Here is an 11,895-nt window from a genome sequence, read left to right on the forward strand (position 1 = left end):
CATTTTGGGAAGATAAGTTAGAAGGCAAGATGGATAGACTTTGGAAATAGGAGATAGCACAATTTTCACCTAGAAAAAAGGAAGTCACATCAAAATTTGGTGCTAAACGGGACACCAAAATCTGGGCTGAGTTACAGGAACCCAAAAAGGCTGGATGTGAAGAGCGTTGGGATTCACGCAAACCCAAGCCTCCTAACCGGAATGGCAAAGTAGCTTGAGACCAAGCATTATCAGAGATGTGAGTGATCTTACAAACACTGAGACAGCTCCTTTTAATTTCTTCATTTTTTTCTTCTTATGCCATACGGGGGCTTTGATTTCTTTTCACACATTTTGCAAAAATTGTGCAAACGTGTAACTCGATTGCCTTGATCTTTGGCACACACGAAGAACGTGTAACGATGGATTCACGTACCAAGTTTGTTGTAAATCTGAGTAATATTCAAGGAGTTATGAGCATTTATTTCCGTAAAAAAAAGATCAACTTCTGTCACTGCTACAGCACAGGAAAAGTACCTGAGGAATAGTACGTAGTGTTTTGCAGAGCATTTTTCTGTGCTATGAAACACTCAGTAGAATTATGCATAGCATTTTACTGAGATAAAACACAGTAACATAGTACAAACAATTTCACAGGACATTAAACAGTACTGAGAAATATAGTATAAAATACTACATGATATTTCATTGTGGAATTATGACAAAAGAATATTGCGAGTAATTCCACAATGTATTCTCACTTTACAAATAGTGATACAATGACTATAAAATAGTATACTTTATTTTACAGCAAATTTTAGTGCATTGTAAAATGCTTTTCAGAATTCTATTTCTGCATGTTCATCCAACTTGCATGGACTGTGGCTGTATGCAAATCATCATGGATGGTCAACTTGTGATTTCATCACTGATTAAAGACTGGGTGTATAGGGTTATGAACCGACAGCAGCAAAGCTTCCTTGTAAAAGCCACCATGCATGATCCAATCAAAGTAAATGATCACTATAAACAATATGCATGCTACTGCAGCATATGGACAGAGTCACTAACCGAAAACTGAACTTCCTTATAAGTGTTCTGAAACCTCATACTAAATATTCAACCTTCCATTCAAATCCCAACATGAGTATTCCAAAAAGCATCAGCTTTTGTAGAAAGTAACAAGATTCTAGCATATCTGCATGGCATTACATTTTTTTTCCTCCTGGGCTAGATGGAATGCCCTTACCACCACCTCCAGTACTGGCTGTCAAGTACTGGACAGCTGGATAACACCAGCAACTATTAATAACAAAGCTACATATTCGAGGGCATTGGCATTAAGCCTGCCCTCGGGATAGGCCAGATCAATACTGGTAGATGTTGGACGATGTACAGTAGAGCGATGACCCCTCAAACACATAATGGCTGATCTTAATAAAGAGAAGCAAAGTCTGCATGTCATCCAGTACAAACACCGACTATAATTCATTTCCCGCTTGTCAGCCAACATGGAAGCAAGTTTCTTATACACTATGGTCGCAGTCGGTCCATACCTCCACAAGCAGAAAAAACCAGAGGAGGAAAGCAAGCCCTCTCAACCTCCCATCATAAGCACATCTTTTCTCTTAGTATTGTAGTTTTATATCTGGACACATACCATGGCCACTTGCCTCATCTACATTAAATAATCAGGTCATAGATCCTTATACGCATGCGCACAGAGCATGCATGATGTATTCTTGTGAAACTTCTTCCTGATTTCATTTCCAAACACTCTGAAATGTCTCTGCACGGACTGAAAACATCTTGGTGATTGCATAAACTATCACCGAAAGCTTCCAGAACGACGAACTTACGAGCGTCGAGCAATTCACGTGATCGTCACCATGACAGTAACCACGTGATAGAAACGGCGGGAACTCAGTTCAAACTGATCAGTGAAGACGTGCACGTCGTGCAGGATGTTTGAGAGAAGGCTTAAGTGTTTTCGGCTTCACGAGGGTATTCTTTAATAAGTATGGGCGTTTTGATCAGTGGTATTAAGGAGACGTTATAGTTCTTCTGTGATACCAGCCGCGATAAAACTGGCGCACTTTAGAGAGGTAAGTTGCAATTGTAGCATAATTATGTTGACTGATCGATGCCATTTAATCGTTTTCAATTTGTACGCGCACATGCACTTTCATTTGTATAAGGCCACTCCAATTGGTAATTATGTTTCTGGTCCTTTGAAAATCAGTTTTAGGTGCGGGCGGGCGTAATTCAGCAACAAAGCAACAATGAAGTGACTGATTAATTAGAGTATTTTGTGATTTTCTGACTGTTCTATTAGAGTACATCGATCCGTACTATGCACTCTGCCCATTTCTTGCAGGTTTTCACTGATAAAATACAAATCATGACACTTAGATAGTTAGATTGTTGCAGCCCAATATTTGTTTCTGAAATCCAGGTTTTCAAAAAGCTGATGCGGGCATTTTACCCATGTATTTCTGAAATTTCGCATTCTCCAAAAAGGATGCGGGCGGTGGACCAGAAACATAATTACCAATTGGAGTGGCCTAACTGAAAATTTATTGTTAATGGTAACCCTATAGAATGGCTGCCATTGAAGTAACACAACAGGCCGAAGTGATAGCTAATGCCTGACTTGTATGGTTGCCGAGTGTAAAAAATTCAGGCTGTAGTGTTGGCTAACCAACTTAAGGATCCACTTCATCTGGTAAGCAAACACATCAGTTCCTATTATTGTGTATGCATCATAGCATGTCATTGTAGTGAGTCAGACTAAAACCTGTTTGGTGTGGGTGTACAAAATGACCTCGTTCAAGAGAAGAATACTTTGATCTGGAGTGTATTTAAAACTATTCAAGTGTGTAGATGTTCTATTGAAGGAGTTAATTTGTAGAAGTTCCATTGAAGGAGTCTCCATCAATTAATTTATACCCAAATGGGTGTTCTGAATAAAGAATCTAGAACAAAGGAAGGATTTCAGCATGAATATTGGTTGTCTAAACTTTGTGAGTTATTATTTAATTATATAAGTATATGCACAGCTGATAATATATTGTTATACTGCAGGGAAAAGCTATATTTCTGAGGCTGTGGCCAACTTGCTGAAGATTTTTGATTTGAGCCACACATTTGTAACAATTGTGATTTGTATGTGGAGAATTCTTTGGATGACCCAGATGGAACATTTGTTGACTACTAAACAGACAAAACATTTGTTGATGATTACTAAACAGATGGAATGTTTGTTGATCGCTAAACAGATGGAACATATGTTGACCACTAAGCAAATGGAACATTTGTTGTTCACTAAACAGATGGAGCATTTGTTGATCACTAAATAGACAGAACATTTGTTGAATACTAAACAGATGGAACATTTGTTGAACACTAAACAGACGGAAATTTGTTGATCACTAAACAGATGGAACATTATTTTGTTGATCTCTAAACAGACAGAAAATTTGTTGATCATTAAAGAGACGGAACATTTGTTAATCAATCACTAAACAGATGGAACATTTGTTGGACACTAAACAGACGGAAATTTGTTGATCACTAAACAGATGGAACATTATTTTGTTGATCTCTAAACAGATGGAACATTTGTTGATCACTTAACAGATGGTTTTATAGAAAATTTAACAAATGAAATACAATAAGTTTGTCAGATGATTTGTGATAAGATTCACAGAAAAATGCATTGCGAATTCTATAAACAATTCTACAATAAATATCACAATACATTTCACAGGTGATTTTCCTTGATATAGTGTATTCAATTGGCCAACAATTCCATAGAGTATGTGGATAGTCATATTTGTTGTAAGATCTTGCATATTATTTATCAGTAACTTTTCCTGTGCAGGGTAAACCAAGTATCAAGACACACGGTAGTGTGTCGTGCGGCCCAAGAAGCCGGCGTGCCAGTATATTAACAGGAGAAAACGCAATTTTCACACCTATGTAGCTCTGTGATCCCTTATTCGATTGGAACCAAATTTGCTAGAGAGGTGCCGGCCAGCAAGGGGAGTCTACACACCAAATGTGAAGAAAATCGCTCCAGCCATTTCCGAGATACGAGCGAACAAAATTTCGTTTTAATTTCTTCGTTTTTTTCTTCTTCTACTTCTTCATTTCGCACACTTCGCAAAATCTGCCATAAAACACGAATGCGTGCTCGGATCGGGCTGAAATTTGGCACACTTAAAGGGCTCATTAAGGCGGATCTCCGTACCAACTTTGGTAGGAATCCGATGATCATTCACGGAGTTATTACCGATTATTTGCGTAAAATAAGGTCGAAGGTCTGTCACGCCTACAGTTTTTTTTTTTTTTTTTTTTTTTTTTTTTAGTAGGGTCCGCAATCCGAAAAGTCAATTTCTGCAAATTAATCCCTCTACCATTGTGGGAAGTTCATTGTAGTATCCCATTGCTAGATCCACCAGGAAACCGGAGACACGATTGTTGTCTTCACAGAAATATTGTTTTCAGTATCTCGCAAGATGCAAAATTTATTTTTAAAATTTTGTGCTCCACAAAAAGGACCGGATGAAACTTGCTATTTAGCCAGATCATATCCAGAGTTTTCGTAGTTGAAAAGTACGTACAGAACTAAGTGATTGATTTGCTGGGTTCCCGGCACAGGGTTGCTTTCTTTGAAAAATCAGACAAAGAAATACAAAGTTTCGAATTCAAATTGCCCTACCACCCAGGGCAAGAGAAGCCAACTCTTCCTCATAGTGTTTCGATACGGTTGGGTGCATAGTCTGTCTATGCTGTTAGTTTGGAAAAGATCTTGAGACTTCTCACCATCTGGGTGACGAGCGTCAAATTTTTCTGCAGCATCAAAGAATTGTGTCGCGCTTTCTAGCCATTTCCAGCGCCTCTGCAGCCACAACAATCATCAATTATTGACTACAACTATGGAAAAAGATGTAACTGAACGTTTGGTAGCAGCGGTTGTCCATTATTATTTCATCCACAGCTTCCAAGCCTCGCTCTAAGCTATGTATCAAGGGAGGCAGCAAAATCGTAATTTGACTTCACCTCTCACACTCCACAGCAGCTTCAAATCTTCACTAAATCACCCTACATCACTATTATTCTGCAAAAAATCCCAAAACAAACCGAAAAAAAGCACAAAATCTCTAGATAATATCTAGCTAAGTAGCAAGTTTTATCCTGTTCTTTGTGTGGAGTACGAAATTTTAAAAATATTTTTGCATCTCACGAAATTCTAAAATCAATATTTCTGTGATGACAACAATCGTGCCTCCGGTTTCATGGTGGATCTAGCAATGAGGTACTACAATGAACATCCCACAATGGTAGGGGGATAGATTTGTAAAAGTTGATTTTTCGGATTGCGGACCCTACCTACAGGGTAAACCCCTTTGAGGAATCAGTTGAAAATTGCTATGTAGATGGAGCAACCATCGTAGGAGTGCCTTTTTGTGGTTTGAAAGGAATTGGGATAAAGACCACGGAGATATGACACAAAACCCGACCTGTGTCAAAATTACGCGATCGATTTTTATGAATAAAAAAACTATTAGTTTTCGTATCTATCAGGCAAACCGCTTAGAGCAATGAGCTGAAAATCAGTATGTAGCTGGAATACTCATCATAGAAAGTCCTTCCAGTAGTACAGAAGAATCGGATTACAAACCACTGGGTTATGATTCGAAAGGCAACTACGTGTAGCAAATGCGAGATCGAGATACTCTAATAGAACAGTCACCCTAATAAAGCATTCAGCTGCATTTATAATTTACTCAATTATATTACATTGCAAGTTATTCTATAGGGAATTCAGCTACAAACAAGTCACCCTGCAGTCAGATCAGCCAGAAGAAGGTACGTAATAGAGAGTTCAGCTACAAAGAAACCATCATGTAGAGAGTTCAGCTCAAACAAATTGCCCTGTAGAGAGATCAGCTAGAAGAAGTTACCTTGTAGAGAGTTCAGTTACAAAGAAACAATCATGCAAAGTGTTCAGCTGCAAATAAATCACCCAGTAGAAAGTTCCGCTATGAACAGATCACACCGTAGAGAGTTTAGTTAGAATCAAGTCATCTTGTAGAGAGATCAGCTAGAAGAAGTCACCTTGTAGAGAGTTCAGCTACAAAGAAACCACCATGTAAGAGAGTTCAGCTGCAAACAAATCACCTGTAGAGAGTTCAGCTAGGAACAAGTCACCCTGTAGAGAGATCAGCTAGAAACAAGTCACCCTGTAGAGAATTCAGTTAGAAACAAATCACCCTGTAGAAAGATCAGCTAGAAGAAGTTACCTTGTAGAGAGTTCAGCTACAAACAAATCGCCCTGTAGAGAGAACAGCTAGAAACAAGTCACCCTATAGAGAGTTCAGCTAAAAGAAGAAGTTACATTGTAGATAGTTCAACTACAAAGAAACTACCATGTAGAGAGTTCAGCTGCAAACAAATCGCCCTGTAGAAAATTCAGCTACAAACAAACCATGCACCCTGTAGAGAGTTCAGCTATAAACAAGTCATCCGGTAGAGAGATCAGCTAGAAGGATAACCTTGTAGAGAGGTCAGCTACAAAGAAATCACCCTGCTTCATCTTTTCTTCTTCCTGTAGTAAAGAAAAAATGATAGGTTAAAAAAAGCCCTAAAGCCGGCCATAGGCCGGCTTTGGGGTATACAAATACAAAAAGAAGTGAGATCTAACCAAAACAGCCAAGCTGTAAAAAAAAGTGCGGCCCTCAGACAGGCTATGGTGAAAAAAGATGTGAAATCCAAGGTGGCGGCCAAGAAATGGCTGTGATGGTAGGTTAATGGTAAAAATTTTAATAATGACAATTCAGGTGAATTTTGTGCCAAGACCAAGCGGCACCAAATTCACCTGAATTGTCGTTATTACAATATTTACATAAAACACGAATGCGTACTCGGATAGGGCTGAAATTTGGCACACTTGAAGGGCTCATTAAGGCGGATCGCAGTGCCAACTGTGGTACGAATCCGATGAACATACACGGAGTTATGACCGATTATGTGCGTAAAATAAGGTCGAAGGTCTGTCACGCCTACAGGGTAAACCCCTTGTAGGAATGAGTTGAACATTTATATGTAGATGGAGTAACTATCGTAGGAGTGCCTTTTTGTGATTTGAAAGGAATGGAGATAAAGACCATGGAGTTATGACACAAAACCCAACCTGTGTCAAAATTACGCGATCGATATTTATGAATAAAAAAACTATTAGTTTTCACATCTACCAAGCAAACCGCTTAGAGCAATTAGCTGAAAATCAGTGTGTAGCTGGAATAATCATCATAGAAAGTCCTTGCAGTAGTACAGAAGAATCAGATTACAAACCACAGGGTTACGATTCGAAGGACAACTACGTGTAGCAATGCGAGATCGAGATACTCTAATAGAACAGTCACCCTAATAGAGCATTCAGCTACATTTATAACTTACTCCATTACAGAATTATATTACATTGCAGGATATTCTGTACGGAATTCAGCTACAAACAGTTAATCTGATAGACAATTCAGCTACATGCAAGTCACCCTGTAGAGAGTTCATCTAGAAACAAGTCACCCTGTATCAGCTAGAAGAAGTCACCTTGTAGAGAGTTCAGCTACAAAGAAACCATCATGTAGAGAGTTCAGCTGCAAACAAATCACCCTGTAGAGAACTCAGCTACAAACAAACATGCCCTGTAAAAAGATCAGCTAGATGAAGTTACCTTGTAGAGAGTTCAGCTACAAAGAAACCACCATGTAGAGAGTTCAGCTGCAAACAAATCCCCTGTAGAGAGTTCAGCTAGAAACAAGTCACCCTTTAGAGAGATCAGCTAGAAACAAGTCACACTGTAGAGAGTTCAGCTACAAAGAAACCACCATGTAGAGAGTTCAGCTGCAAACAAATCCCCTGTAGAGAGTTCAACTAGAAACAAGTCACCCTGTAGAGAGATCAGCTACAAACAGATACCCTGTAGAGAATTCAGTTACAAAGAAACCACCATGTAGAGAGTTCAGCTGCAAAAAAATCAATCACTCTGTAGAGAGTTCAGCTAGAAGAAGTCACCTTGTAGAGAGTTCAGCTGCAAATAAATCACCCTGTAGAGAATTCAGCTACAAACAAATCACCCTGTAGAAAGATCAGCTAGAAGAAGTTACCTTGTAGAGAGTTCAGGTACAAAGAAACCGCCATGTAGAGAGTTCAGCTGCAAACAAATCACCTGTAGAGAGTTCAGCTAGGAACAAGTCACCCTGTAGAGAGATCAGCTAGAAACAAGTCACCCTGTAGAGAGTTCAGCTAGAAGAAGTCACATTGTAGAGAGTTCAGCTACAAAGAAACTACCGTGTAGAGAGTTCAGCAACTTCAGCTGCAAACAAACACCCTGTAGAGAACTCAGCTACAAACAAATCGCCCTGTAGATAGATCAGCTAGAAGAAGTTACCTTGTAGGGAGTTCAGCTACAAACAAATCACTCTGTAGAGAGTTAAGCTACAAAGAAATCATCATGTAGAGAGTTCAGCTGCAAACAAATCATCCTGTAGAGAGTTCAGCTATGAAAAGATCACCCTGTAGAGAGTTCAGCTAGAAGAAGTCACCTTTTAGAGAGTTCAGCTACAAAGCAACCACCATGTAGAGAGTTCAGCTGCAAAAATAATCAATCACTCTGTAGAGAGTTCAGCTAGAAGAAGTCACCTTGTAGAGAGTTCAGCTGCAAATAAATCACCCTGTAGAGAATTCAGCTACAAACAAATCACCCTGTAGAGAGTTCAGTTACAAAGAAACCAGAGTTCAGCTGCAAAAAAATCAATCACTCTGTAGAGAGTTCAGCTAGAAGAAGTCACCTTGTAGAGAGTTCAGCTGCAAACAAATCACCCTGTAGAGAACTCAGCTACAAACAAATATACCCTGTAAAAAGATCAGCTAGAAGAAGTTACCTTGTAGAGAGTTCAGCTACAACGAAACCACCATGTAGAGAGTTCAGCTACAAACAAATCACCTGTAGAGAGTTCAGCTAGAAACAAGTCACCCTGTAGAGAGATCAGCTAGAAATAAGTCACCTTGTAGAGAGTTTAGCTAGAAGAAGTCACATTGTAGAGAGTTCAGCTACAAAGAAACTACCATGTAGAGAGTTCAGCTACAAACAAATCACCTGTAGAGAGTTCAGCTAGAAACAAGTCACCCTGTAGAGAGATCAGCTAGAAACAAGTCACCTTGTAGAGAGTTCAGCTAGAAGAAGTCACATTGTAGGGAGTTCAGCTACAAAGAAACTACCATGTAGAGAGTTCAGCTGCAAACAAATCACCCAGTAGAAAGTTCAGCTATGAACAGATCACCCTGTTGAGAGTTCAGTTAGAAACAAGTCATCCTGTAGAGAGATCACCTAGAAGTATCACCTTGTAGAGAGTTCAGCTACAAACAAATCACCCTGTAGAGAACTCAGCTACAAATAAATATGCCCTGTAAAAAGATCAGCTAGAAGAAGTCACCTTGTAGAGAGTTCAGCTATAAAGAAACCACCATGTAGAGAATTCAGCTGCAAACAAACACCCTGTAGAGAACTCAGCTACAAACAAATCACCCTGTAGAAAGATCAGCTAGAAGAAGTTACCTTGTAGGGATTTCAGCTACAAACAAATCACCCTGTAGAGAGTTCAGCTACAAACAAATCATCCTGTAGAGAGTTCAGCTAGAAGAAGTCACCTTTTAGAGAGTTCAGCTACAAAGCAACCACCATGCATGTAGAGAGTTCAGCTGCAAACACATCGCCCTGTAGAGAGACCAGCCAGAAACAAGTCACCCTGTAGACAGATCAGCTAGAAGAAGTTACCTTGTAGAGAGTTCAGCTGCAAACAAATCACCCTGTAGAGAATTCAACTACAAACAGATAACCCTGCAGAGAGTTCAGCTAGAGTCAAGTCATCCTGTGGAGGGAATCCTGTAAAGAGTTCATCTACGTACAAACAGATCACCCTGTAGAGAGTTCAGCTACATTTCAAGTCACCCAGTAGAGAGATCAGCTGCAAAATATCCTGTGGGGATTAATTGACATGTAATAAATATATGCTCTCTGTTTATATTATGAACTCTTGATATATGCATTATATATATAATTTGTACATTTACTGATAAAATCAGAATGAGTTAGAGTATTTATAAAATCTGCTTCATCTTTTTCTTTTTCCTGTGGTAAAGAAAAATATATAAGTTAAAAAGCCCCAAAGCTGGCCATAGGCCGGCTTTGGGGTATACAAATACAAAAAGAAGTGAAATCTAATCAAAAACAGCCAAGCTGTAAAAAAAGGAGTGCGGCCCTTGAAAAGGCTATGGTGAAAAAAGATGTGAAATCCAAGGTGGCGGCCAAGAAATGGCTGTGATGGTAGGTTAATGGTAAAAATTTTAATAACGACAATTCAGGTGAATTTTGTGCCAAGACCAAGCGGCACCAAATTCACCTGAATTGTCGTTATTAAATTTTTTACCATTAACCTACCATCACAGCCATTTCTTGGCCGCTGTCACAGTGATATATGTTTCCCCGGGTAACGTGTTTCCCGCACACATATCCCTAGGGATCCGTGTTTCCCCGCACGCATATCACTAACTCGCTAGCGACCTACAAGTCACAGTGATATGTGTTTCCCCGGGTAATATGTTTCCCCTTTAAGGTCATGTGCAACGTACGTAGTGTTAGCATATAGGCGCGCATGCATTTTTAATAATCATAGCTAGCCATTGCACTTACCTATACTATACTAATACTATAATTATACATGCTGATGGAGGAAATCAAGCCATTCACTGGCATTCAACTAGAACTGCTAAACTGTGCTGTGATTTGGCTATGTAGCTATAACATCAGTTTAATAAAGCAGTAGCTACAAGTACATGTATACAATAAAAATACTATCTCTAGCTATATAGAGTAAATCATGTGATTGCAGCTATGTACACTGTATGATAACCAATCAATGTACAAATTGCTCAATATTATGCTTAGTCTGGTAGCATTCTACACAGAGAAATGTGCTTTTCTTTACTTCAGCAATGGTGGTGTTTGCACAATGCGCATGTGTCCAACATTTGCATTGGTCACACTAGTATTAGTCGCAAAAATGGCAGAATTGAGGTATTTTCCCCAGTTATCTGAATAGTCTTCCATGAGCTTTGACATAGATCTGAACATATGCACATAAAAAAAAACAACAATAATATGCTGGTTGATCAGTATACATAATATAGTTGTAGGAACAGAACTAAGAAATAAATTTTGTCACATGCATAAAATATATACCTTTTTAATGTCTGGTTTGTTCTTTCATCAAGACCATTCGATTGGGGGTGATATGCAGTTGTTATTCGCATCTTGACATCGAAAGTTTTTGTAAAGCTTCATTAGTCTGAAACAAAACAATGACAATTACATTTAGCTAGTGCATAAATAGCTACAGTTGCAGCTACCACAATTATGCATACCTGAGTAACAAACTCTTTTCCTTGGTCAGTAATAATGTGCACTGGAGCTCCCTGGCGGCAGTATACCTTGTATATTCCTCTGGAAACTGAAATTGCTGACTTAATTGTCTTCTATGGGAACTGTTTCAACAAATTTACTGACATGGTTAAAACATATTGGTGCCCTTGAGGAGTTGGCTTGAATGAGCCAATCAAATCCATTCCAACTAAATACCAGACTTTGGGTGCAACAGCAATAGGCTGTAATTCTATTGCAGCTTTCTTCAACTGCGGAGCATTTCGCTGGCAACGGTCACACAATTTGATCTGTACATTTTAAAATTATACTAGCTACTGACACATCATATTATACAGTATATATATATATAGCTTTAGTTTCACATGTATGCACACATATGTGTTACAGTAGTTATAGACAGTGTATTGGTG

General features: G+C 38.9%; 1 long non-coding RNA gene across 1 annotated transcript; it reads right to left on the minus strand.

Moving 5' to 3' along the window:
- Positions 1 to 10,950: 10,950 nt before the first annotated feature.
- LOC136266988 (uncharacterized) lies at positions 10,951 to 11,604 on the minus strand. The gene is made up of 3 exons (XR_010706432.1): positions 11,467 to 11,604; positions 11,285 to 11,390; positions 10,951 to 11,168 (listed from the first exon to the last, which is right to left on the minus strand). It is a non-coding gene; the product is annotated as an uncharacterized lncRNA (long non-coding RNA).
- Positions 11,605 to 11,895: the final 291 nt, after the last annotated feature.

The sequence above is a fragment of the Dysidea avara genome, chromosome 9, assembly GCF_963678975.1.
Source record: "Dysidea avara chromosome 9, odDysAvar1.4, whole genome shotgun sequence".
In the NCBI taxonomy this organism is placed as follows: domain Eukaryota; kingdom Metazoa; phylum Porifera; class Demospongiae; order Dictyoceratida; family Dysideidae; genus Dysidea; species Dysidea avara.